We start from the raw sequence: 27,714 nt of genomic DNA, 5'->3' as shown, positions 1-27,714 counted from the left end.
AGTATCATTACCTGCTCTGTCCTTCCGAAGGCCTTGCCCCTCACCAGCTGGGAGACTCCAGTTCCTGGGAGTTAGATCTCCCTTCATCTGGCTTGGGTAATATGTCCTGCCTTCTGGAATACACCTTTCTCCTAGTACCTGTTCTCTGAGTACCTGTCCCAACCCAACTATCAGGAATCCCAACGCTGATTCCTGAATGCTGTTCATTTCTCCTGCCTATTCATAGAGGTAGATGGATCAGGATAGTAGAACCATCATACTGAAGCCTTTGACTGAGGGGCACACTGAGGTGTGTAAAATCTGGTTAAGTCTTTGACCTTGTGACCTTGTAAATGGTCAGGAAGACTGCAACTATCGGGACTGAAGTACTCTGGGGATGCAGGCAGGTCACTGCCTCTGTGGAGTTTTAAATGAATCTGAAATGATCATATGTTAAAGAGCTGGAGAGTTCGGCTGCGCTTAGCATTAATGTTCACTGGGGACAGAGTTTTCATTTAGATAGTAGATTAGTGTTGTAATTTCTATCGCCACTTCTTAAAAAACACAGCTGTCAGTTGGTTGTTGACTGTATTTGGGAGCTAGAAAGTATTAATAAGCAGGCATAGCTGGTACTATTTTGTCAACATTGTCTCCTAGGTGTGCCCAACTCGGACCAGCAAGTCACTGGGCTCGGTCACCTTTATTTCTGACGAGGCATCTGGGCAAATTTCAAGCACTGTGTGTTGTTATGAAGAATTGTTTTTCTAATGCTTCTACCTGCCTGTTGGCAATAATCTAAGTTATAAAGAAGACAATTAAAAAGAGCATTTTATATAAAATAATGCATGTTCACTTTAGAAACTTAGAAAAATACAGTGAAGTACAAAGAAGCAGATAAAAATCACTATTCATCCCAGCATCTAGAGATAAACACTGCTAACATTTTTATGCTATCATACTTGTAGTTTAAAAATAATTCAGTTTGCATATAATGTTATGTGTTTATTAGGAAATAACGTTTGGGGGAAAAATAATAACAGTAATGACCATCACTTACTGAGCACTTATGTGCCAGCTTCTGTACTAAGTGCTTTAATATGTATTAACCTATTTAATTCTTCCAACAGCACTGAAAGGTAAGCTGGTGAAACAAAAGTGTATTCAAACCAGGCAGCCTGTCTGGAGTGTGTGTTCTTACCCAACACACTATACAAAGAAAACAGAAGCTACTCATAATCCGAATGGACTCAGAGGACACCTTTAACATGTTACACTTCAAGAAACAATTTTCAAAATTCACCAGAAGTTGTATCTTGTGATTCAAGAAGCAAGAGAGATATTAAACAATGCATCAACATCAATAACATTTATTAGTTCTTTTATATGGCACTGCTCCAAACTTTAACATTTTCTCTCACAAGCAAAATGATACCATAAAAACTAACCTTTTGTCAATTATTTTATTTCTTAATGCATTTGATCAATTATATTGAGCATCAGTGACTAAGGGGAAAAGTCTGAATGAAGAGGGAGATAAAGTAAGGAAAACAGGAGCTTCCCTGGTGGCACAGTGGTTAAGAAACGACCTGCCAATGCAGAAGACACGGGTTCAAGCCCTGGTCTGGGAAGATCCCACATGCAGCAGAGCAGATAAGCCCATGCGCCACAACTACTGAGCCTGCGCTCTAGAGCCCACAAGCCACAACTACTGAAGCCCGTGCGCCTAGAACCCATGCTCCGCAACAAGAGAAGCCACCGCAATGAGAAACCCACACACTGCAAGGAAGAGTAGCCCCAGCTCGCCACAACTAGAGAAAGCCTGCGCGCAGCAATGAAGACCCAATGCAGCCAAAAATAAATAAATAAATAAATAAATAAATTTTTAAAAAAAGAGAGAGAGGAAAACAGCAGTGCCTGACTACAGTTTAAAATTAGCCTCTTCTGGACTAGATTACTCTTCCATGGACTCTTGCAATGGTTCTCTCCCTGGTCTACCAGCACCCACTCTGGCATGCTTCAATCCATTTTCCACAGCAGCTAGAGTTTCCTTGTAAAACACAAATTTGGCCTGCTACCTCTTAGAATGAAGACAAGCTCCTTACCTGGTTCACCAGACCCTGCAAACCTCACTCGCAAAAGCGTTCACAGGCTTCCGCAGGTGCCTAAGACTCCCAGGCCCTCTCCCTCCCAGTAGCCCCTGCTGCGCCCTCTGCCTGCATCACCGTCCATAATACTGCTTCTCCTTCCTCAGCTCAGAGGACCATACCTCAGAGGAGCCTTTCCTGACCTCCCTGAATAGGCCAGATTCCCGTCCATTGAGTACTTATGGCACTGTCCACCTCTCCTTCTTAGCATGTCACAATCCCAGTTTTAAACTGGTGCATTTGACCATTTATTGGGTATCTGTCTCCCTGACTGGAGTGTGAACTCTGTGAGAACAAGCTCCGTGTCACCAATAGATCCCCAAGGTCTAGCATGGCGCCTGGCACAGAGTAGGCACCCAAAAAGTTAGTAAATGAATGACTAAACAAATATTTACTGAAAAGTTTACTTCCTATTTTTATAATAAGTTGCTATGTGAAATACTGTGTAATTGAAGTGATAACTTTAAGTTATATAACATTAAGAAAAAGCAGTATGATACAGAGTGAACACTAAGCTGATTTTACTGTCCAACAGTGAGCAGAAAATTAATCCAACAGGAAGGGATTCAGCTCTGTGGGATGGAGCCTCAAGGAAAAGAGGTGATACAGGGTTTTAAAGCCAAATGCACAATGGTCCATGATCTAATGGGCTTGCTGATTGGTTGAATTCAGGAAGTACAAATTAATTCAGACAGTACAATTAAGTCACAGACAAAAACTGACTGTTTCACCATCAGGGCACTTTGCTGCTGGTTGCAACCAGTATTCTTAGAAAAGCTATTCCAGTTCTTTCTTCTGGAGTCCTGACTGCTGGCTACCTTGAAATTTCTCTTGCCCTCCAAAACGCAGAGTTCTGCAGATCCTCACTTCGGGGACTCACCCAGAAAGACTGTCTTTTCTTTTAGCTGGTTGGTACATTGGTTTGCATTCATCTCTAAAACAAGGCCGATGATATCTTTCTCAAAGGATTCTCATACAGATTATTAAGATAACTCAAGGAAGGAAGATAGTAAGTGTGTAATCTACTACTTAATAAAGACCACTTAGATGTTATTGAAAATGGTGTTAGTGGAATCCGCCTGCCAATGCAGGGGACATGGGTTCGAGCCCTGGTCTGGGAAGATCCCACATGCCGCGGAGCGGCTAGGCCCGTGAGCCACAACTACTGAGCCCACACATCTGGAGCCTGTGCTCCGCAACGAGAGAGGCCGCAACAGTGAGAGGCCTGCGTACTGCGATGAAGAGTGGCCCCCGCTCGCCGCAACTAGAGAAAGCCCTCACACAGAAACGAAGACCCAACACAGCCAAAAATAAATAAATAAATTAATTAAAAAAAAAAGAAAGAAAATGGTGTTAGTGATTCAAATGATACAACTGTTTTTGTTTAAGGACCAGTATGCCAAGCCCCACTAAATTTTGCTGTGCTAGTAAAGACTATCTCCATTTCTATATTAGTCCTCTAAAGGAGAACAGGAAAGATATCTTATGGAGAATCTCCCTGAACAAGTTTTTCTTCAATATATTGTTGACCGGGCTTCCCTGGTGGCGCAGTGGTTGAGAATCTGCCTGCCAATGCAGGGGACACGGGTTCGAGCCCTGGTCTGGGAAGATCCCACATGCCGCGGAGCGACTAAGCCCGTGAGCCACAACTACTGAGCCTGCGCGTCTGGAGCCTGTGCTCCGTAACGGGAGAGGCCACGATAGTGAGAGGCCTGCGCACCGCGATGAAGAGTGGCCCCCACTTGCCGCAACTAGAGAAAGCCCTCGCACAGAAACGAAGACCCAACACAGCCATAAATAAATAACTAAATAAATAAAATTAAAAAAAAATATATTGTTGACCAAAAAATTAATAGTCAATGTAAGAAAGAAACAGAAAATTTTATTTGAGCCAACCTGAAGATTATAACCTAGGAGATAGTCTTCCAGAAAGCTCTGAGGACTGTTCCAAACAGGTAAGTATGGGAAGATGCAAGAAACTGTGTTCTTAAAATTCTCTCCTGAAAATATTTAACTATTTGAGGGCCAATCTGCCAGTTCTCCCAGAGCCCAAAATGCTTCATCCTGATCTTTGCCCTGAATTCCTTTCAGGGTGTATTGTAGGTCAGCAACTACAGTGGCTAATGACTTGCTCCTTGTAGAACTGGATGGTGGGCTATGCTCTTTATTTTACAACACCCCCTCTTTCAGTCTTAATTTCAACCTAGGTTTCAGACCCATTTCATGACCAGTTTGTCGCACGGTGCTAGGAACGCTCATTCTCAGGTCAGGCAAGGATTTCGTTGATAGGCTACTCAACGTGCTATTACTGCACTAGGCCCTGTTAACTGTAGCGAAAAGCCTCTGGACCACTGGTCTTACTAGTCTGTCATGGTCCAGGAAATAGTTTCCTCTTGTTGCTTCTTCCCATATCTAGAGTTACACTATTATAATTATCGATCTTATAGAACTATATATTTGGTCAATCATTTCAAATCACTTAGTCATCATTATTTTTAATAAGAAGCTGGTCATACATTTGGTAATGCAAGAAACAACAATCTTGTAAAATAGGCAGAAAACAAGTAATATAGTTAGTAACATTAATAAGGTCATAAGTAATGTTATCTCCTAAGGAGTTACATGGCTGGCACCAGAAGAAAAATAGATCGTCATGGTTGAGCAGGTATTTCTGCCCTGGGGGAGGTCTGGTTAATGCATAATGCAGATGCACGATGCACACCAGAGGGGCAGGAGGAGGCCCAAATGGGCAGAGAAAAATTTTATGTTTAAGTTTTTCTTGTCTTGCCTTAAAATATGAATTTCATTTCATTGATATTAAATGAACTCATGCCTTCAGTACCATAAAATTCAAGGCCGAGGTTGTTCTGGGAAATTTCTTAGACGTCTTGTGGAAGTAAAGCCTTAGAATAGTGGAGGCCATGAAGCATAGAATTCGGTCAGAGCTTTAGGTTCTTTTCAGCATCTCACCTCTATTTCTTAGAAGCTGTGTGACCTTAGCTTCTCAGAGCCTCAATTTTCTCATCCGTAAGGTGATCATATTAACTGATCACCAGGTTATTTTAAGGACTAAAAGAGAAAGTTTTCATGGGAAACTTAACTCCCATATAAACTGAGTAATCATTATATGTGTATACAATAATATCACTTTTATATACAATAATAATAACTGGGCCTAGTTCTCCATAGAAACACGACCATATTACCCCATCTATTGGCAGTAAGTTAGTCATATGCACCTAATAAATTGAAACCAAGTTCCCTTACCAAGTTTATGGTTAATCTCTCTATCTAAAAGTTTATGTCCCCTCTGACCTCAATCCTGTGCTAACTGAACACTAACCAACCAGAGTCGGATGACTATAATGAATGATGTTATAGACAACAGCAATTTACGTACTAATAATATCTACAATACATGGTATTATAGATATCATCATTAACATACAAACTCAGATTGTTCCTCCAGGGCAAGATGAGCTAACAGACCCTGGAGCTGTGGACCACCTGGCCAGAGGCTCATAAACCAGAGACACGCTGACTCCCAAAACTACAATTAAGAAATGTCACAGATACGTCACAAGACAATGATTAATCCCAGGCTTTGTTCTTCCCCTATAAAAGAACCCCTAACTCAAAGACCAAGTTGGAATGGATATGAGGCTTGTTTCCCACTCTGTTGCTTGGCACCCTGCAATAAATCCTACTTGGCTGCAAACTCCTGCTGTCAGAGTTTAGCTTTCTGTGCCATGGGCACATGAGCCCTTTTGCTCAGTTACAAAAGCTCAACATACTAAAGAGTTATGGGACCCCAAATACAAATGTAGAAAGACGACCAAATGACCATTATGGGGTTTAAAACCTTAACGTCGGCATATGTTTGAAGATAATGTCATATCTCTAGTCAACCAGAGAGGAGTACATTAATACAATGCATAAATGCAATGTCCCCACCTGATTAAAGGCATTATATTATTGGTACATCAATGATATTCTAAATGAAAATTTTAAAGAAAAATATGTAAGATTTGATGTGAGATAAGCAGAAGTAAGTTGTCTGAAAACAAAATAAACATGTTAAATTTAGTCCTACATGATACTGGCTTTAAAGAAAAGTCTCCAGGTAGAGTTGTAGATGAGAAAGCATCCACCTTCCCTGTGTGTACATATGTTACCAAACCAAACCTGGGTCTGCTCACCCACTGTGCAGCAAAGCCAATTTACTCATGCAAGGTTGTGGTGAAGGAAAGTACAGCACTTATGTGCAGGGCACCAAACACAGAATACGGGCAGCTCATGTTCGAAAGACCCGAACTCCTTGATGGCTTTCAGGGAAAGTTTTTTAAAGGCAACATTTGGGGTGAGGGCTGAAGGGTGCATGACTTTCTTCTGATTGGTTGGTGGTGAGGTAACAGGGTGATGTTTCAGAAATCTTAATCATCAGCCTCTGGTTCCAGCCAATCTGGGGTCTAAGTGCTTGTGGTTAGCATGTAGTCACCATCCTCCACCTGGATGAAGTGGGGCTGTTAGTTCCTGCAGAACAACTCAAAGATTTCGGTCAGATTGTTCTGTATACCCTTGAGGAGGAACGAGGACTCTGTTTTATCACTGAACCATTGCCATTACTTTTCTTGTTTAACTGCTTTGTTTCTGCATTCCCTCACTTCCCTAATTAGTAACTGCTTGAGCCTGCTCTTTGGAACTCAGGGAAGGCCTAGGAGACTAAAACCTTTTTCTACGAGCAAGAAACGGGGGACGTGGAGGGCCTTTTGTATCCGGGAGGGCTCTACAACGTTCTGCTCAGTTTCAATCCTCCCCCCTTCTTTGATATTCCTCAATCCTGAAGGGAACAGGGGCAGGACAAGACACGGAATAACATTTCGAATAGAGAGGTTAATCATAAACTCAGCATGGGAACTTGATTTAAGGGGGGCTCGGTTTCCTATATATGTATGTTATTTATCTATATACATGTGCATACATATAGCATATGTTTTCCCAAAGAAATTTCCATTTATTTGCTGCAAATAAGTAAACCATTTTATTTGTCGTTCCCCTCATTTTATTTTCAAGGTGGAGAAAGGATTTCATGAATTATTCAAACTGTCTTTTTATGGCTGAGAAAGGTCCTGCTATCTTAGAAGCAGCCTGATCTGAGACACTTAAAAATAGGCCTACTTTTTGTGTGACTTTTAAAGTTCTTGGTAGCTAATGTCCAGAAGCAAAAACTGTGTGTAGACATTGCAGCCTGATCCTTCCTGAAGGAAAATCCTAAATCACCAATTTCAAAAGCCTTAGATTTGCTAATAAGGAACATTGAAATCTGCAGCCATTATGTTTTACTTTAAGCAGATTTCCTTACAATTCAAAAGTACAAAGAATCAATCTCAATGCCCTGAAGGCTCTTCAGGCTATTGCTCAGCTATTAATCATGGGAAAAAAAAAAAACTATTTTCAACTTAATTGGTTGGAAGACAACCTATAGATATAAAAAATGCAATTTAGGGCCCACTAATGAACAGCTATTTAAGAAATGCTCACATTGAAAACACTATTTATGTACATTATAAGAAATGTATAAAGCAGAATACTGCTTAATTCACATAAAATCTTTCTGGTCTTATTTGCTTGCTCTGTTTTTTCAGTTCCTATCTGCTGCTTCAATGAGTGAAAAGAACCTCTAGGCAGAAGCCATTGAAATACTCTTTTAACTCTGAGTATTTTCATTATATATTGCTGGCTGAATCATAAATGCTGATGCTGGCAAAGTAGTCACAGTAGAACAAAGGGGATTTTTAGGTGCTTCATCTTCTCAACACCACTTTATTACTATTGTTATAAAGCTTTGGACAATCAGTTACGGTTTGACCGCCTGTTTAGCCAGCTTTTGTTATATTTTGTTATAGCTCAAAAATCAGTTGAGAAACTCTCTATCAAGGCTTAGAATGATAGAATTTCAGATTCAGAAGAGATCCTAAATCAGTGAAGGTCCTATCAGAAAACAGAATTCCATGCAAAGGGTTTAACTGAAGATAATTTAATGGCAAGATGATTTATAGGGATGTGGGCAAGGTTAAGGGATCCAAAAAGGGATGAGGAACTGAGGCAGGAGATAGATGGGCCCCAGGCTGAGCAGCTGGAGTTTGTCCCCTGAGGACAGAAACTCCAAGATGAAGAGAAGGAGGAGCTGAGCTCTGCCCAGATAAGAGACCACATATTTCTCATTCGTGAGGTCAAGGAGACCTTCCCGACTACACATGCGCAGAAAGGCTCCTCGGAGGTCCAAAGGGAGGGGGCGTCACCTCATAGTAAGGGATGTCAACCTACCCATAGGCCTCTTCACTAGAATCCATCTTGGCTAAGAAATGCACGCACGCACCCCCCCCCCCCCCCCGCAACACACACACACACGGGAGGATCCTGAGATAAACCAAATACGGACTCAGAACCAGGCAAAGCAAGATGATTGGCCAAAGGAAACCTGGAAGAAATGCCCCATATAAGTGATTCAAATTACCACGAGGGCACGACTTTCTCTCTGAGCCTGCCCGTGTGTGCCTATCCACACGTACTCTTTTCTCCCCTAATAAACACTTTACTTGTTTCACTACTTTCCGTCCTTGTGGGAATTCATTTCTAAAAGCCAAAGGGCCAGGGGCCTTGTCACTGGTCACTGGTCCCTGGTGGTCTAGTGGCTAAGATTCAGCACTCTCACTGACACAGCCTGACTTCAATCTCTGGCTGGGAACCGAAATCCTGCTTCAAGCCGCTGCAGGCCAAGCCACCCAAGATCAGAACCACCCAGGACTAACAGTGGGGTTGTTACTACTTTGACCGAACAGGGCAAGGGCAGAAGACAGTGTCATGAGTGCTGGGAGGGTTGGAACTGTGGAGGGAGGGAGCTGCAGTCCTACCCAGAGGAAGACAGAACCACTGCTGGAACTGAAATGCTGAGTGAGGCAGGGAAGCAGCAGGAGGAAGGACCTCCATCTCCCGCTCTCCATCCCCTGGCAGTGCCTCCTACTGGGTGAACCCCAAGGGAAGCCAAAGGCGGGGAGCCTAGATGATGATTTCTGTAAGGCTCAGCTCCCGCTTGGGTACAGAGATCAGGGTAGAGAGCGACAGAATGGAGGAAGCGGAGGAGCAGAGAACATCCCAACAACCCCTCAGAAGCCCGCAGGCCTAGTGATCCTCAGACACGTGCAGGCAGCAAAGCATGTGCAGATCAGCTTAGTCCTCACACAATAACTTGAGTCTAGCTGACTTTAACTGCACGCCTACCACAAGCCAAGCCCTGCTAAAAGCGGGTAAATTGGGAGATGCCTAAAGCATCTCCCAATTCAATTCAACAGAATCCTATATAATTGTATATTTACCATTACAATTTAAAATTGTATATTAAAAGACCTTATAAAAATTCAAGACCTTTATGCAGTGCTATAGAATGATCTGAGATATATTGTTTTCAAACACAGGAGCACAATGTTGTATGTAATATGCTGCCGTTTATATTTTCAAAAGGGAGAAAAAAGAATACAGAGTCTAAATACATATGTTTGCTTGTACAGTTGAGCAACACAGGTTACTACACGACAATCAGAGATGCTGTGAGGGGTGGCAGGGAGTGTGGAGGACTGACTCTAGGTTATACTGGCGTTTCCAACTGCATGGAGGGTCGACGCTCCAACCCCTGTGCTGTTCAAGGGTCAACTGAATATCCTAGTCAGTCTCTCAAAGGAGTCATGAGGAAGTGGTAATGTCGATTGTCTCTATGGAAAGGAAATGGGTGGCCAAAAGAGAGGGTAAAAAGGCATATTGTTCACTTTCTTGAGCCTTTTGAATTTTGAACCATGTGACTATATTATCAATTTAAAAAAATAATGAGGGCTTCCCTGGTGGCGCAGTGGTTGAGAATCTGCCTGCCGATGCAGGGGACACAGGTTCGAGCCCTGGTCTGGGAAGATCCCACATGCCGCGGAGCAACTGGGCCCGTGAGCCACAACTACTGAGCCTGCGCGTCTGGAGCCTGTGCTCCGCAACGGGAGAGGCCGCGATAGTGAGAGGCCCGCGCACCGCGATGAAGAGTGGCCCCCACTTGCCACAACTAGAGAAAGCCCTCGCACAGAAACGAAGACCCAACACAGCCATAAATAAATAAATAAATACATATTAAAAAAAAAATAATGAAAAGTAAAAATTTTTAAGTCAACATACAATGGTAACTGCGCCGGGTGCGTGGCACCCACAGGAGGGATGTATAGGCTGGTCTGGGGGTGGGGGTGGGGGTGGGGTCAGGCCAGGCCTCCTAGAGAACGTGACGCCTGAACTGAACACTGAAAGAAGGCAGAGACTGGCAGGAGGGGAAGGCGCTGAGGCAGCTGAGATGGTTTAAGCAAGAGCACAGAGGCAACATGGGAGAAGCTTTGCATGACTGGAGCCAAAAGCTGCAGTGGAAAGTGACAGCAGAGGGGGCAGGAGAGCTGGCAGGGCGAGACTGTGGGAGCCTTGTGGACCCTGCTATAAAGTTTGGATTTCATCCTGAAAACGAAGAGTCATTGCACCAACTCACATTCCCACCAACAGTGTAGGAGGGTTCCCTTTTCTCCACACACTCCCCAGCATTTATTTGTAGACTTTTTGATGATGGCCATTCTGACTGCTGTGAGGTGGTACCTCATTGTAGTTTTGATCTGCATTTCTCTAACAATTAGTGATGTTGAGCATCTTTTCATGTGCCTACTGGCCAGCTGAATGTCTTCTTTGGAGAAATGTCTATTTAGGTCTTCTGCCCATTTTTGGATTGGGTTGTTTGTTTTTTTGATATTGAGAGGCATGAGTTTGTATATTTTGGAGATTAATCCCTTGTCGGTCCCATCACTTGCAAATATTTTCTCCCATTCCATAGCTTGTCTTTCCATTTTGTTTATTGTTTCCTTTGCTGTGCAAAAACTTGTAAGTTTGATTAGGTCCCATTTGTTTTTTTAAGTTGGTGCAGCCACTATGGAAAACAGTATGGAGGTTTCTCAGAAAACTAAAAATAGAATTACCATATGATCCAGCAATCCCACTCCTGGGCACACACACCTGGACAAAACTGTAATTCAAAAAGATACACACACCCCTATGTTCATAGCACTACTATTCACAATAGCCAAAACATGGAAACAACCTAAATGTCCATCGACAGATGGATAAAGAAAATGGGGTACATATCTACAATGGAATATTACTCAGTCACAAAAAAGAACGAAATAATGCCATTTGCAGCAACATGGATGGACCTAGAGATTATCATACTAAGTGAAGTAAGTCAGAGAGACAAAGACAGATACTATATGATATCACTTATATGTGGAATCTAAAATATGGCAAAAATGAACCTATCTACAAAACAGAAACAGACTCATAGACACAGAAATCAGACTTGTGGTTGCCAAGGGGGAGGCAGGGAGGGAGAGGGATGGACTGAGAGTTTGGGGTTGCAAACTATTACATTTAGAATGCAAACTACTACATTTAGAATGGATAAACAACAAGGTCCTACTGTACAGCATAGGGAACTATATCTAATCTCCTGGGATTAACCATAGTGGAAAAGAATGTAAAAAAAAAAGAATATATACGTGTGTACATCTGAGTTGCTTTGCTGTACAGTAGAGATTGGCACAGCACTGTAAATCAACTCTACTTCAATAAAAAAAAAAGAGTTATTGTAAACTCTGGGGTTAAGGATGGCTTTGAGGGCGGTGAAACTGCAGATACAGAAGCTATTGTTCCAGTCCTTGAAACACGGGTACACTTTATGCCATCAGGTGACCCTAGAACAACTAGGCCAGCAAGAAATCCAAAAACAAAATCATCTCGAATTACAAAGATGATGTGGCATATATATATACAATGTAATATACTCAGCCACAAAAAAGAATGAAATATGGCCATTTGCAGCAATATGGATGGACCTAGAGAATATCACACTAAGGGAAGTGAGTCAGATAAAGACAAATATATGATAATCACTTACATATGATATCACTTATATGCGGAATCTAAAAAGTAACACAAATGAATCTGTATACAAAACAGAAACAGACTCACATAGAAAACAAACTTATGGTTACCAAAGGGGAAAGGGATGGGGCGAGGGATAATTAGGAGTATAGGATTAACAGACACACACCGCTATGTATAAAACAGATGAACAACAAGGATTTACTATATAGGACAGGGACCTATATTCAGTATCTTGTAATAACCTATAATGGAAAAGAATCTGAAATATATATACATAACCAAATCACTTTGCTGTACACCTGAAACCAACACAATACTGTAAATCAACTGTACTTTAATTTTAAAAAATCATCTCCAATTTCCCTTCTTAGTCATGGTGAGATCCATGTTTAACACATTATAGGTGTTCAGTACAATATCACATATTGACTAATGGTAGTTTATAAGACTAACAGTATTTTAAGATTTATATCTAGTTTTGACATTAACTCAAAGAAGTTCATGTATTTAAACTTTTACTTATATTTGGTCTAAGATGATTTAATAAGTTAGTAGGTTGAGAGAGAAGGAAAACCTAGGAGGAGGAAAGCATGGGTTTTAGAGTCAGAAAGCCCTAGACTAGGTTCCCAGTTCAGACTTCCATTCATTTTGTGCCTTGGCAAGTGGCCTAATCCCCTTGAACTTCAGTTTTTTCATCTCTCTAATGTGAATAAAGAAACACCACCACTTGCCATTCTATTTTCTCCCCCCCTCACCCTCCTCCTCATGAGGCAAGAATGTAAATTAATGAAGCCTAGTTTTCTAAGTGCTTCCACTTAGAAACACATAAAGGAGCACCACACAACTTCCAAGGCATGGTCTAAGGTACAATATATGCATTACATCCACTGCCAGCTACACTCATCTTGAAGACAGACACCAAAGTCACACATTCATTCGTCTATTCAACAACTTATGAGCTCCCCCATGGTACCGGACATGGTGCTACTGTTGGGGATGCAGAGGTGGGTGAAACAGGCATGGCCCCCACCCTCACAGAGATCATGGCTAACAGGGAAGCAGGTAAAATTAATCAACCCACAAACAAATATAAAATCGCTATTTGTGAAAAGTGCAGTGAAGGAAAAGAGGATGTACGTGAGACAGTAAGGAATGTCATTTCTATGGCGAGCATCTTGGGGCAAGTTCTCTAGAAGGAGAACCTGAAGTGGGGACACTTGTGCAAGTGATTGATTCAGAGAGTGCTCTCTGGAGAGGCCTCTAAGGGACTGACAGCAGGAGAGTGAGGGCGGGGGGAGAATCTGGGTAAAGATGGGTTTCAGGAGAACTCTAGCCTCAGCCTGATCCTCCCAGGAGCTCTGAAGCTTCCTTTCAGGACCAAATTTGTCTCACTCAGAGGCAAGAGGACTGAGCTGTTTTACCCCCATATTACTTAATAGTTGGTTAAGGCCGCCCTCTTCGGGGAGAATAACTGCCTAGGCATCTTTCAGCCAGGCAGTTCCCATCAGCCAAAGGCAATTCTCTACAGAAAGGTGCAGGTGTGAGCAGTTAGCAGCAGCCACACCTGTAGTGGCTAAGGAACGTTCACTACCTGGGTACAGGTGATGAAGCGGGGCTTCAATAGCATCTGCTACAGAGCATCTGGGGAGGCTTCTCTAAAGAAGTGACTTTTGAGCTAAGACTTGAAGGATGAGTGAGAATTAGCCAAAAAAGTGTATTCCAGGCTCAAGAGATGACATGTGCCTAACGAAAAACAAAAAGATCAGCAGGGCTGGAGAATTGTGCTGTAGAGGAAAGTGGATCAAGATTATTTTGGGGAGAACCCGAGTCATTTTGGATTTTATCCTAAGAACAATGAAAAACCATTGAAAGGCTTTAAGTGGGGAAGAGACATAGTCCTCCTCCCCACCCCCCAGTATGTTCATAGCTCCTTGGACTGGTGAGGAAAGAGTGAGAAGAGGGAAAGGGAAGATGCTGGGAAACTAGATAGGAGGCTGGTTTATACTCATCTGGGCTCTGAGGGATGGTGGTTTCAACCAGGGTGGAATGGGGACTGAAAGGAAAAAATGGATTCAGGATATATTTTGAACGCAGAACCAACAGAATTCGGTAATGAATTGTCTGCCATGGGGAAAGTTTTATATCTCGATGGAAGATCAAAATAAGGATTTATATTTATACTATTTCCCCTCTTTTGTCTACAGTATGCAAAACACAGGCTCAGAGCCTGGTGTTAAGGGATGTTTTTTTTCCTGTCTTCCCCTGTTAGCTGATAGGGCATACTGAAAGAGACTGACGATAAAGCAAGGTAACGAAATAGCCACTCTGCAACAGCTAACCAAACATCTAGAGACTAAATTGTGTATGAGTTTTCTACAGCGGCACAACAAGTTAACACAAATTTAGGAGCTTATAACAACATCTACCTATGATCTCACAGGGTCCATGGGTTACGAGGCCGAGCATGGCTTACCTGTGCTCTCTGCTCCAGGGTCTCACAAGACTACAATCAACATGTCAGTCAGAGCTGGGGTCTCATCTGGGGCTTGGGGTCCTCTTTGAAGTACACATGGTTGTTGGAAGAATTCATTTCCTTGCGGCTGTAGAACTCCTGACATCTTACTTCTTCAAGGCCGGCAGAGGAATGGCTTACCTCTATACCCTTTTAAAGGGTTCACCTGATTAGGTGAAGTCCCCCCAGGGCTAATTAACTTAAACTCAACTAATTAGGTGCTTTAATTCCATCTGAAAAAAATCCCTTCACCTTTGCCATATAATGTAACCTAATTACAGGAATGAGATTCCACGGGGAGGGGATTATATAAGGGCATGGATCACTGGGGGTCATCTTAGAATTCTGCCCACTGCACACTGAGACTAAAAAGAGATCAATAGAAAAGAGTTTGATGCCAGTTTATGGATTTGGTAGGAATTTTAAAAAATACCTTTATCATTAAATTCTACCCCAGGATTAGCAATCTCTATACAAATTTGGTGAAATCAGCCAGGGTTAAGAAGAGAGGGATGCATACAGGAGATCCAGGTAGATAGATCCAACTGACTTGACTAGCTTCTCTCCCTGGAAATCTAAATGACTGAATTGGCAGATCATCATTCCTATAGTTTCTGAATTGCCTATTCTTTTCTCAGATATGAGATAACTGAGCAAATGTTGAAAATAGGTTCAATTCTTACTTCTGTAAGAATCTTACACCCATGTCTGAAGCATAGCATCTTGTGACTCAGGTGATTTCATACTCTTGCAAATTTGTTTTGAGATCTTTATAGAAGCTTTCCCCACATTAAATTAGATCCAAGACTTTGTCTTCTTCATCCCCTCTCTACCAAGCCTGTTGGAGTCTTCTCGTGAAGATTTAGCAAGTTTAAGTCTATCCTAAAGGTAACCACTGGAGTGATTTAGAGCAGAATATTTGTCTAGAAGGCACTGTAGGTCTTCACGACAGGAAATACAGTCTCTAGGAAGGTTTGTGGAGTGAATAGAGCCCAGGGGCAGAAACTTTCGGTACATATCAATCCAGTGTGAGTCAAGGAGCACTGAGTGGATAATCAATGGAGAAGAACAAGATGAGGAGGCAGTTCATGATTTAAGAGTCCCAGAAAGACCACTGGGTGTGCAAAGATCATCGCAATTTGGGGTCATCTAGACCAGGAGGAAATGAAGGTGAGGAAGACAGAAAATCAAATTTTGCTAGCATCATAAATCCTGGACTTAGTCTCCTATAGAAGAGAAATGGTGGCCTGAATGGAGGTAAGTGGGAGTTCAGATTTTTCAGAAATTACTTTTCTTCTACTGTACTTGATTACAATTGATTCCTAGCTAATAAACACAAACCAGAAGTTTGAGGAATGTGAAGTTGTTTGTATAAAGTGCCCTACATTTTCTTCTGCCTCTGCCCTCAAGGACAAACCAGGTAACCTATAAGTATTATACACACAGGCATGTATACACACATTCACTCAAACTCAGAAGCATTCAAAACATAGAAAAGTGCATAAGAAGGACTTTGACAATAGTTATGTGGGGGCCATGAGCTACATTCCCAGGGACTGATTGTGGCCTCTTCCCATGGTGATTATACATTCAACTCGGGACTTCCTTCCCACTCAGTGTAACCTCCATTAAGAAGCAAAAAACAAAAGGAAATAAAGCCAAAGCACTTCAATGAGTCCAGACTGGGCACAAAGACTGCCAGCATCACACAGCCAGACTCAGGGAGCTGCTCAAACTGCCACATTACACATCTCATAGCACACTAATCGCTCCTTCCTCATTAGGGGGCCATTGTAGAAAAGGCTGGATCAGGAAAGCTTTATGAAACATGCAAAGAATTTTTGCTCCAATTCATTTGCAGTTCCCTTTATTACCTTATTAGTTATGCCCAGATGAACAATTCTAAATTTCCTTTTCTATGTCAATTTGTAAGAACCTCTGTGACTAATACATCTGTGCGTGTGTGTGTCTGAATGTGTGATTGTGTTACATGATGATTAGTAGATAGAAGCAGTACTCTTCCCACACGGTTCCTCGCGCACAATACAAATTTTCTTTTGGAAATGTAACCTCATTTTTTCTCTTTAATTCAACTTTTTATTTTGAGATAGTTGTAGATTCACATGCAGTTGTAAGAAATAATACAGAGAGATCTCACGTACCCTTCATCTATCTGTCCAATGGTAACATCTTTCATAACTGCAATACAATATCACACCCTGGAAATTGACATTGATGTAATTAACTGACCTTCTTATTTCACCAGTTTTACATGCATTCATTTGTGTGTACTTAATTCTATAAAATGTTATCACGTGTGTAGATTCATGTAACCATCACCATTTCAAGATAGAGAACAGTTTCATCACGTCTGGGATCTCTCATGTTACCCTTCCACAGCCATACTCACCTCTTCTTCTCCCTGTCCTTCTCCCCTCCCTGCCTCAACCCCTGGCAATCACTAATCTCCTCTCCATCCCTATAACTGTGTCATTTCAAGAATGTTTTATAAATGAGATCATATAGGATATAACCTTTTAAGATTGGCGTAATTCTCTTGAGGTCATCCGTATTGCACTTATCAAGAGTTCATTCCTTTTTAGTGCTGAGTAATTGTCCATAGTATGTATGTACCACAGTTGGTTTAACCATTTATCTATTGAAGGACATTGGGATTGTTTCCAGTTTTAGGCCATCATGAATAAAGTTGTTGCTAATATTCATGCAGATGTTTTCATCTCTCTGGGATAAATGCCCAAGAGTACAATCACTAGGTTGTATAGTAAGCACATATTTAATTTTATTTGTTTAAGAACCTGCCAGACTAGGGATTTTCCTGGTAGCACGGTGGTTAAGAATCTGCCTGCCAATGCAGGGGACATGGGTTTGATCCCTGCTCCAGGAAGATCCCACATGCTACAGAGCAACTAAGCCTGTGCGCCACAACTACTGAGCCTGTGCTCTAGAGCCCACTCGCCACAACTACTGAAGCCCACGCACCTAGAGCCCGTGCTCCACAACAGGAGAAGCCACCCCAATGAGAAGCCCACACACTGCAATGAAGAGTAGCCCCCACTCGCCGAAACTGGAGAAAGCCCATGCACAGCAACGAAGACCCAACGGAGCCAAAAATAAATTAATTAATTAATTAATTAAACAAACAAACAAAAACAACCTGCCAGGCTATTTTTCAGAGTGACTGTACCACTCTGAAATTTTAGGGTCCCGCCAACAATGCATGAGAGATCCTGTTTTCTCTGCATCCTCACCAGCGTATGGTATTATTAGTATTTTTGATATCTCGTGTTTTTTTTAAATTAATTAATTTATTTTTAATTTTATTTTTGGCTGTGCTGGGTCTTCATTGCTGTGCACGGGCTTTCTCTAGTTGCAGTGAGCGGGGGCTACTCTTCGTTGCGGTGCACGGGCTTCTCACTGCAGTGGCTTCTCTTGTTTTGGAGCACGGGCTCTAGGCGTGCAGGCTTCAGTGGTTGTGTGTGGCTCGCAGGCTCTGGAGCGCAGGCTCAGTAGTTGTGGCGCACGAGTTTAGTTGCTCCACGGCATGTGGGATCTTCCCAGATCAGGGCTTGAACCCGTGTCCCCTGCTTTGGCAGGCAGATTCTTAACCACTGCACCACAAGGGAAGCCTGATATCTTGTGGTTTTAACTTGTATTTCTCTAATGGCTAATGATGTTGAATATCTTTTCATGTGCTTATTTGCCATCTGTATTTCCTCTTCAGTGAAATGTCTGTTCCTGTCTTTTGCCCATTTTCTGACTGGATTGTTCTTTACTGTTTTGAGAGTTATTTACATATTCTAAACACAAGTCATTTATTAGATGTGTGGCTTGCAAACGTTTTCTCCCAGTCTGTAGCTTGTCTTTTTACTCTCTAATAGTACCTTTTTTGTTTGTTTGTTTGTTTTTTATAAATTTATTTACTTATTTATATTTGGCTGCATTGGGTCTTTGCTGCTGCGTGCGGGCTTTCTCTAGTTTTGGCGAGCAGGGGCTACTCTTCATTGCGGTGCATGTGCTTCTCATTGCAGTGGCTTCTCTTGTTGTGGAGCACGGGCTCTAGGCACACGGGCTTCAGTAGTTGTGGAATGCGGGCTCAGTAGTTGTGGCGCACGGGGTTAGTTGCTCCGTGGCATGTGGGATCTTCCCGGACCAGGGCTCAAACCTGTGTCCCCTGCATTGGCAGGTGGATTCTTAACCACTGCGCCACCAGGGAAGTCCTCTAATAGTATCTTTCATCGAGCAAAAGTTTTTAATTTTGATGAAGTCTTGTTTATCAGTTTTTCCTTTTATAGGTTATGCTTCTGATATCAAGTCTAAAAATTCTTCACCTAGCCCTACATCCCAAAGGTTTTATGTTATGTGTTTTTCTAAAATTTTATAGTTTTACGTTTAAGTCTGTGATTCATTTTGAGTTAATTTTTGTATAAGGTGTGAGGTTTAGGCTGAGGTTCATTGAGGGGGAGGGGGCAGGGGGTGCTGGGAATATCCAATTGCTGCAGTACCATTTGTGGGAAAAGGTATCCTTCGACCATTGCATTACTTTTGCATCTTTGCCAAAAATTAGCTGGGCAGACGCGTGTGGGCCTATTTCTGGTTTGAGATCATCACAAAAGATGCAGATAAAAATGACAAAGCTTCAAGAGCCTAGAGAGATGCTAATAATGTGGAAGACAGATAAAGCATTGTAATTCAGCATAAAGATAACTGTTATCCCCAATAAAGAATCCACTGAGTGGAATGTCAGATGATGTAATCAAAGAGAATTTTCCTAAATGAAGGAAGAAGTAAATCTGCAGATTGAAAGAATATATTGTGTTCCCTGAAATTCTGACAAAAATCACTGAACACACGGGAATTCTCTTGCAGCCCAGTGGTTAGGACTCCGTGCTTTCACTGTGGAGGTCCCGGGTTCAATCCCTGGTCAGGGGAACTAAGATCCCGCAAGCCGTGTGGCGTGCCCACACCCCACCAAAAAAATCACTGAACACAAAACTACACAATATTAATATATATCCTTAGCTAAGTTATTAGACTTCAAGAATAAAATAAATTTTTAGGTTTTCAAACAGACAAAGCAAGCCATATTTAAAAGTGGTAAAAAAGATATGGTTAGCCTCAGACTTCTCCAAAACAACATTCAATTCAAGAAAATAACAGTGCTATGTTTATAAAATTCTGAGAAAATGAAAATGTGACCCAAGAATATTAAGCCCAGATAAAATATTAGTCAAGGATAAAACCAAAAGCAGACATTCTCAAACATGAAAGACTTAAAGGAATATGATATCCGTAATGAAACTTGCAAAACAACAAAAATAGCGACAACTGTTTGACAATGAAATTCGGTCAGTTAAAAGATTAATCAGTATAAGAACTCAGGTTTAGAAAAGCCACATAAAAGGACTGGTGATAAACACTGATCCATTTAAATATTATGACCATACCAAACAATTATGGGAATTACAGTTACAGAAGAGAGTATGAATGGTATAAATTTGAGTAATGCAAAAGTAATAATAATAGGGCTTCCCTGGTGGCGCAGTGGTTGAGAATCCGCCTGCCAATGCAGGGGACACGGGTTCGATCCCTGGTCTGGGAAGATCCCACATGCCGCGGAGCAACTAAGCCCGTGTGCCACAACTACTGAGCCTGTGCTCTAGAGCCTGCAAGCCACAACTACTGAGCCTGTGTGCCACAACTACTGAAGCCTGCGCACCCTAGAGTCCATGCTCCACATCAAGAGAAGCCACCGCAATGAGAAGCCCGTGCACCACAACAAAGAGTAGCCCCCGGTCTCCGCGACTAGAGAAAGCCCGTGTTCAGCAATGAAGACTCAATGCAGCCAAAAATAAATAAATAAATAAATAAATAACTTAATTAATTAATTATTTTTAAAAAGTAATAATAATATAACTAACAAAAATCAGGAGGTAGAGGAATGAGGTCAGAGGAAATGTAAGATTTCACGTGTCTTTATTTTTCAAAGCTGGAAGTCAAGAGCTACTGTTTAGATTGAAACATGTATTTTTAAATTTTTAGAAAGGATTTTAAAAAATACATATTTTGGGCTTCCCTGGTGGCGCAGTGGTTGAGAGTCTGCCTGCCAATGCAGGGGACACGGGTTCGAGCCCTGGTCTGGGAAGATCCCACATGCCGTGGAGCAACTAGGCCCGTGAGCCACACGTACTGAGCCTGCGCGTCTGGAGCCTGTGCTCCGCAACAAGAGAGGCCGCGATAGTGAGAGGCCCGCGCACCGCGATGAAGAGTGGCCCCCACTCGCCGCAACTAGAGAAAGCTCTCACACAGAAACGAAGACCCAACACAGCCATAAATAAATAATAAATAAACAAATAAAAAAAATAAAAAAATAAAAATTAAAAAAAAAAATACATATTTTGTTTTAAATAAGAGCTCTGAACCTCTAAAGAAGTAGCTTTTGGAAAATAATATCTCTTATGGTAAAGAAATATTTGAAGTTCAACAATTTCTTCAGTTTCACTTTAGTTTTTTTTTTCTATTAAACTAAAGTAATATTAAATGCTACTACTAATAATACTGAATCCATTTTAATCCTAATACTACTTAATAAATATTAAATGTATTGCTTATTTATACTGAGATTGATTAATACAAATCTGAAACTTTGTCATCAGTCTAGTTCCTGCCGTATTCAAATGGGGTAATTTAAAGAGGGTTTAAGACTATTTACAAAGGTAGGGGCAGGGTTTAGAGAAACCAACAAGGGAGGGTACAGTGTTCCAGAACCGGCGATAGCAGAGACCTGTATCCACTTAGTCTCAAAGGTGGAAGAGAAGGAAAGGCCATTAGAATGCAGAGAGGGCAGCTGCATGAAGAAGGCTGGGCCCTTGGAGAGATGCATCAACGCCCATCGAGGAAGCTGAGGGATCAATGCTCCCACCTCGCTTCTCCAGGCTTCTGCGTCCTGCTGGTGACTTTCATTGGCTAAACCCACTAAAAACCTGATGAATCAAGCAATCTATGCAGGTCAGCCCCCCTAAAGCCCAGAATAGAGGGGGAAAAAGTGGGGATTGGGGATAAAAGGAAGATATGCAGATACTTTTTAATAAACATAGCATCTGGGGGCTTCCTTGGTGGCGCAGTGGTTGAGAATCTGCCTGCCAATGCAGGGGACACGGGTTCGAGCCCTGGTCTGGGAGGATCCCACATGCCGCGGAGCAACTAGGCCCGTGAGCCACAACTACTGAGCCTGCGCGTCTGGAGCCTGTGCTCCACAACAAGAGAGGCTGCGACAGTGAGAGGCCCGCGCACCGCGATGAAGAGTGGCCCCCGCTTGCCGCGGCTAGAGAAAGCCCTCGCACAGAAACGAAGACCCAACACAGCCAAAAATAAATAAATAATTAATTAAAAACTTAAAAAAAAAAACCCAAACAAACAAAAAAATAAACATAGTTATCTATTGTATCACCCCATTCTCTTAAAATTATCAGTTGAGTATTCAATCAATATAGCTATTTATCCATCCATCCATTCATCCGTTCTACCTCTCAAGTCATATATATGCCTAGAAAGAGACCTGGAATGTTACCCTAATGTTAATGGTGATAATATTTGGATGGTACGATTTGGAGTATTTTTAAAAATTGAGATGTAATTTATATAACATAGAATTTAGTCTTTTAAAATGTTATACTCAATAGTTTTTAGCATTCATAAGGTTATACAACAATCACCACTATCTAATTCCAGAAAATTTTCATCACCCCTAAAGAAACCCCATATACATTAACAGTCATTCCTCATTCCTCCATGACCCAGCCACTAGCAACCACTAATCTACTTTGTCTCTATGGATTTCCTGTTCTGGATATCTCATACAAATAGAACATATAATATGTGGCCTTTTGTGACCAACTTCTCTCATAGCATGTTTTCAAAATTCATCTGTGTTGTGACTTGTAACAATATTTAATTACTTTTTGTCACTAAATAATATTCCATTGTATAGATACTCCTCATTTTATTTATCCACTCATCAGATAATGGACATTTGGGTTGTTTTCACTTTTTGGCTATTATGAATAATGCTGTTATGAACATGAGGGTATAATTTTTTGTGTGGACATGTTTTCATTTCTTAGGTATACACCTAGGAGTGGAATTGCTGGGTCAAATGGTAACTCTATGTTTAACTTTTTGAGGAACTGCCACACTGTTTTTCACAGCAACTGCACCATTTTACATTCCCACAATCAGCATTGAAGGTTACAATTTCTCCACATCTTCACCAACACTTGTTACTCTCTGTCTTTTTCATTACAGCCATCTTAGTGTATGTGAAATAGTACCTTATTATAGCTTTGAGTTGCATTTTCCTGATGGCTAATGATGTTTAACATCTTCTTATGTGTTTATTGGCCATTTACATATCTTTTTATTTGGAAAAATATCTATTCAAATCCTTTGTCCAACTTTTGGTAACAATTTTGAAATATAATCACATGTTATGTAACTCACCCACTTAAAGTATACAGTTCAATGGCTTTCAGTATATTCATAAAGTTGGGCCACCATCACCACTAACTCCAAAACATTTTAATTACCTCAAAAAAAGAAACCCCATACACTTTGCTGTCAACCTGCAGTCTTACCATTTCCCCCAACCCTACACAACCACCAATCTACTTTGTTTCTCTACATATTTGCCTATTCTAGACATTTCTAATAATGGAATAATAGAATGTATGGTCTTTCATATAATCATTGAGTATACTTCTTTCATATAATCAAGGAATATACTTCTTTCACATAATGTTTTCAAGGTTCATCCATGTGGTAGAACATATAAGTCCTTCATTCATTTTACTACTGAATAATATTCTGTTTCATGGATATAACAAGTTTTACTCATCCATTCATCAGTTGATAAACACGTGGGTTGCTTCCACCTTTTGGCTATTACGACCTATGCCTCTATGGACATCAGTATACAAGTGGACATATGTTTTCACATCTCAGGTATATACCTAGGAGTGGAATTGCTGGGTCAAATGGTAACTCTATGTTTAACTTTTTGAGGAACCATCAGATTGTTTTCCAAAGTGGCTGTACCACTTTACATTTCCACCGGAAGCACATAAGGGTTCTTATTTCTCCACATCCTCACCACTAATTTGCTATTGCCTCTTTTATAAATTTTAGCCATCCTAGTGGAGGTGAAATGGTATCTCATTGGGATTTTGAGTTTGACTTTGATTTCTGAGGGAGTGTAGGGGAGGTGCAGAAATGACTTACAGCAGAAGTGGCCATTGGAGAGCCTAGGAGTATTGGAGGCACTGAACTCCCACTGGTGGCAGTGTCGTAGGCATCCTGGCCTTCTTTGGTTCCTGCTCATTTTCAGAGCTTACTTCTCCAGTCTCTCCATTGATTCTATGAAGCACAAAAGTTTCTATTTGATGAAGTCCAATTTATCTGGTTTTTTTTTTCCTTTGGTTGCTTGTGTTTCAGGTGTCGTATCTAAGGAAACAATGCATAATCCAAGATGATGATGATTTACATCTATGTTTTCCTCTAAGAGTTTTATAGGTTTGGTTCCTTCATTTACATCTTTAATCCATTTTGAGTTAATTTTTATATATCACATGAGGTAGGAGATCCAACCTTATTCTTCTGCATGGGTGTCTAATTGTCTCAGCACTACCCATTGAAAAGACTATTCTTTCTCCACTGAATTGTTTTGACACCCTTGTCAAAAGTCATTTGCCCATAAATGTGAGGGTTTATCTCTGGATTCTCAATTCTATTCCATTGATTGTCTTTTCTTATGCTAGTACCACACTGCTTGATTACTGTTGCTTTGTAGCAAGTTTTGAAACGGGGATATGTGAATCTTTTAATTTGATTCTTTTTTTCCCATGATTGTCTTGGCTATTCTGGGTCCTTTGAGTTTCCATATGAATTTGAGGATCAGGTTCTAAAGTATACAAAGAATCTAGCTGAGATTCCGATAAAGAGTGCACAGAATCTGTAGATCAATCTGGGGAATATTGCCATTTTAACAATACTAAGTCTCCTGATACATGAACATAGGATGTCTTCCCATTTATATAGATCTTCTTTAATTTCTTTAAATAATGTTTTGTAGTTTTCAGAGTATAAGTTTGCACTACTTTTACTAATTTTTTCCTAAATTATTTATTCCTTGACTCTATTATAAATGGAATTATTTTCTTAATTTCATTTTCAAGCTGTTCTTCATTTTTGAAGGATCATTTTACTAGATATAGAATTCTTGACTGACAGTCTTTTCCTTTCAGGACTTTGAATATGTTATCTCAGTGCCTTTTGTCCTCCATGGTTTCTGATGAAAAATTAGCTATTAACCTTATTGGATCAAGTGTATGTGACAAATTGCTTTTCACTTGTTGCTTTTAAGATTTTCTCTTTCTGTAGTTTTATTATTATGATGTCTTGGTGTGGATCTCTTTGAGTTTATTCTGCTTAGAATTTGTTCAGATGTTTAGACATGTAGATTAGTATTTTTCATCATATTTGGGTGTTTTGGATCATTATTTCTTCAAAGATTCTTTCTCTCCCTATCTCTCTGTTCTTTCCTTCTGGAACTCCCATTATGTGTATGTTGGAATGTTTCAAGGTATCCCAGAGGATTCTGAGGCTCTGTTCGTTTTCCTTCATTCTTTTTTCTTTTAAACCCACAGACTGTTAATCTCAGTTGATCTATCTTCACATTTTCTGGTTCTTTCTTCTACCTGTTCTTATCTGCTGTTGAGCCCTTTTAGTGAATTTTTCATTTCATTTATTGTACTTTTTAATTCCAGGATTTTGATTAAAAAATAATTACTATCTCTTTATTGATATCCTGTATTTGATGAGACATAATTCTCATACCTTCCTTTAGTTTTTTAGACATTGTTTCCTTTAGTTTTGTGAACATTTTAAAAACAGCTTATTTTTAAAAGTTTTTGTCTTTTAAGTCCAATGTCTTAGCTTCCTCAGGGATATTTTCTATTGATTTCTTTTCCTGTGCATGACCATATTTTCTTAGTTCTTTGAATGTCTTGTAATTTTTTTGTTAAGAACTGGACATTTAAAATAATATAATGTGTCAATTCTGAATATCAGATTCGACCCCCTCCCAGACTTTGTTGTTGCTGTTTGCTTTTGTTTGTTTAGTGACTTTTCTAAGTGAATTCCTTAAAGTCATGTGTTATCACTGAAGTCTCTGCTCAACTAGCTTAATGGTCAGCTAATGATTAACAGATACTTCCATAAATGCCTAGAACTAATGAACTTCCCAGTTGTTGTTGAGGAGCTCTGGGTATGGTATACCTTCAACGCTTAGCCAGACAGTTGACAACTGTGCCTTAGCCTTCACCTCCTGCTTGCACAGAGCCTCAAGGTCAGTGCAGTGGGAGGGTTTAGGGTCTTCTCTGGTCTTTCCTGGGCATGTGTACAGCCCTGGGTATGCACACAGCCATATACATGTGCATGGCCTTCCAGATTCCCAGGAATACGTCTGGGCTTTTCAAAGTCTCTATAGGTATACCTCAGAGATATCACAGGTTCAGTTCCAGACCACCACAATAAAATGAATATTGCAATAAAGTGAGTCACATGAATTTTTCAGTTTCTCACTGCGTATAAAAGTTACATTTATACTATACTATAGTCTATTAAGTGTGCAGTAGCATTATGTCTAATAAAACAATGTACAGACCTTCATTTAAAAGTTATCTCTTGCTAAAAATTGCTACCCATCATGTGGGCCTTAGTAACATTCAAGATCACTGACATCACAGATTCATCATAACAAATATAATAATAATGAAAAAAGTTTGGAATATTGTCAGAATTACCAAAATGTGACACAGAGACATGGAGTGAGCAAATGCTGTTGGGAAAATGGTTCCAATAAGGTTGCCACAAAACTTCAATTTGTAAAAGTCAGAATATCTGTGAAGCACAAAAAAGCAAAGTGCAGTAAAACGAGGTATCCTGTATAGACAGCTCAGGCCCTAGCTTTTCCTTTTTTTTTTTTTTTTTTAATTAATTAATTAATTAATTTATGGCTGTGTTGGGTCTTCGTTTCTGTGCGAGGGCTTTCTCCAGTTGCGGCAAGCGGTGGCCACTCTTCATCGCGGTGCGCGGGCCTCGCATTATCGCGGCGTCTCTTGTTGCGGAGCACAGGCTCCAGACGCGCAGGCTCAGTAGGTGTGGCTCACGGGCCTAGTTGCTCCGCGGCATATCGGATCTTCCCAGATCGGGGCTCGAACCCGTGTTCCCTGCATTGGCAGGCAGACTCTCAACCACTGCGCCACCAGGGAAGCCCCCTAGCGTTTCCTTTTAAGCTTCCTGGTTTGCCTATTGTTTGCCCTTTACTGTAATCGACTACCCCCAGGCAGCCACCCGAAGTTAGATAACTGCCTCTAAATATTTTTGACAAACATCCCCAGAAAAAGGTTTTTTGCTTTGAGTCAGGTCAAATAAAGGCAAACTTGCAAGTGAGATCATCCAGGGAAGCATGAGACAGGTCAAATAATTTCAGTTCTCTGGATTTGAGGCCTTGAAGGAACTCCAACCCAATTTTGCCCCCTCTGGTGGCTGCCGGGCTGCTGATTTTCATGTTGGTTGTGGGAGCCTCGTTTTCAAGGCTGCCATGGAGTTAGGAGGAAGGGGTTAAGGATAGAGTTAAACACTGTAAGTTTAAACACTGTAAAGTTAAAGCACTACAAAGCTCCCTTTGCCTATTGCAATTTAGGTGTTTTTATTGGGGGGGGGGAAGAGCTCCCCAGATTACTGCAAGACTTGTTTAATTTCCAGAGTTTTGAAAATGTTGATTCTGGCCATTTTTATTTTTTATTTATTTTGGCCACGCCACATGGCACGTGGGATCTTCATTCCCTGACCAGGGATCGCACCCATGTCCCTTGCAGTGGAAGCATGGAGTCTTAACCACTGGACCGCCAGGGAAGTCCCAGATTCTGGCCATTTTTAAAACCAGTTTTCTCATTTATTTTATGAAAAGAAGGGAGGATTTTCAGAGGTTTT

General features: G+C 41.0%; 1 protein-coding gene across 2 annotated transcripts in view; it reads right to left on the bottom strand.

The window, feature by feature from the left end:
• The window catches only part of NAPEPLD (N-acyl phosphatidylethanolamine phospholipase D), a 99,071-nt gene that overhangs the window by 69,865 nt on the left and 1,492 nt on the right, over positions 1–27,714 (bottom strand). Inside the window, exon 2 of one of the 2 annotated variants that reach the window (XM_082399379.1) lies at positions 23,941–24,075. The exons of the other annotated variant lie outside the window; for it this stretch is intronic. The gene's annotated coding sequence lies outside the window, so the exon portion shown is untranslated. The remainder of the gene's footprint in view (positions 1–23,940; positions 24,076–27,714) is intronic. 2 annotated transcript variants of the gene reach the window in all.

This window comes from Balaenoptera borealis (genome assembly GCF_965194805.1).
Source record: "Balaenoptera borealis genome assembly, chromosome: 7".
Classification (NCBI taxonomy): domain Eukaryota; kingdom Metazoa; phylum Chordata; class Mammalia; order Artiodactyla; family Balaenopteridae; genus Balaenoptera; species Balaenoptera borealis.
Note: the sequence above shows the minus strand (reverse complement) of the source record. Positions and strands in the feature narration are given on the sequence as shown.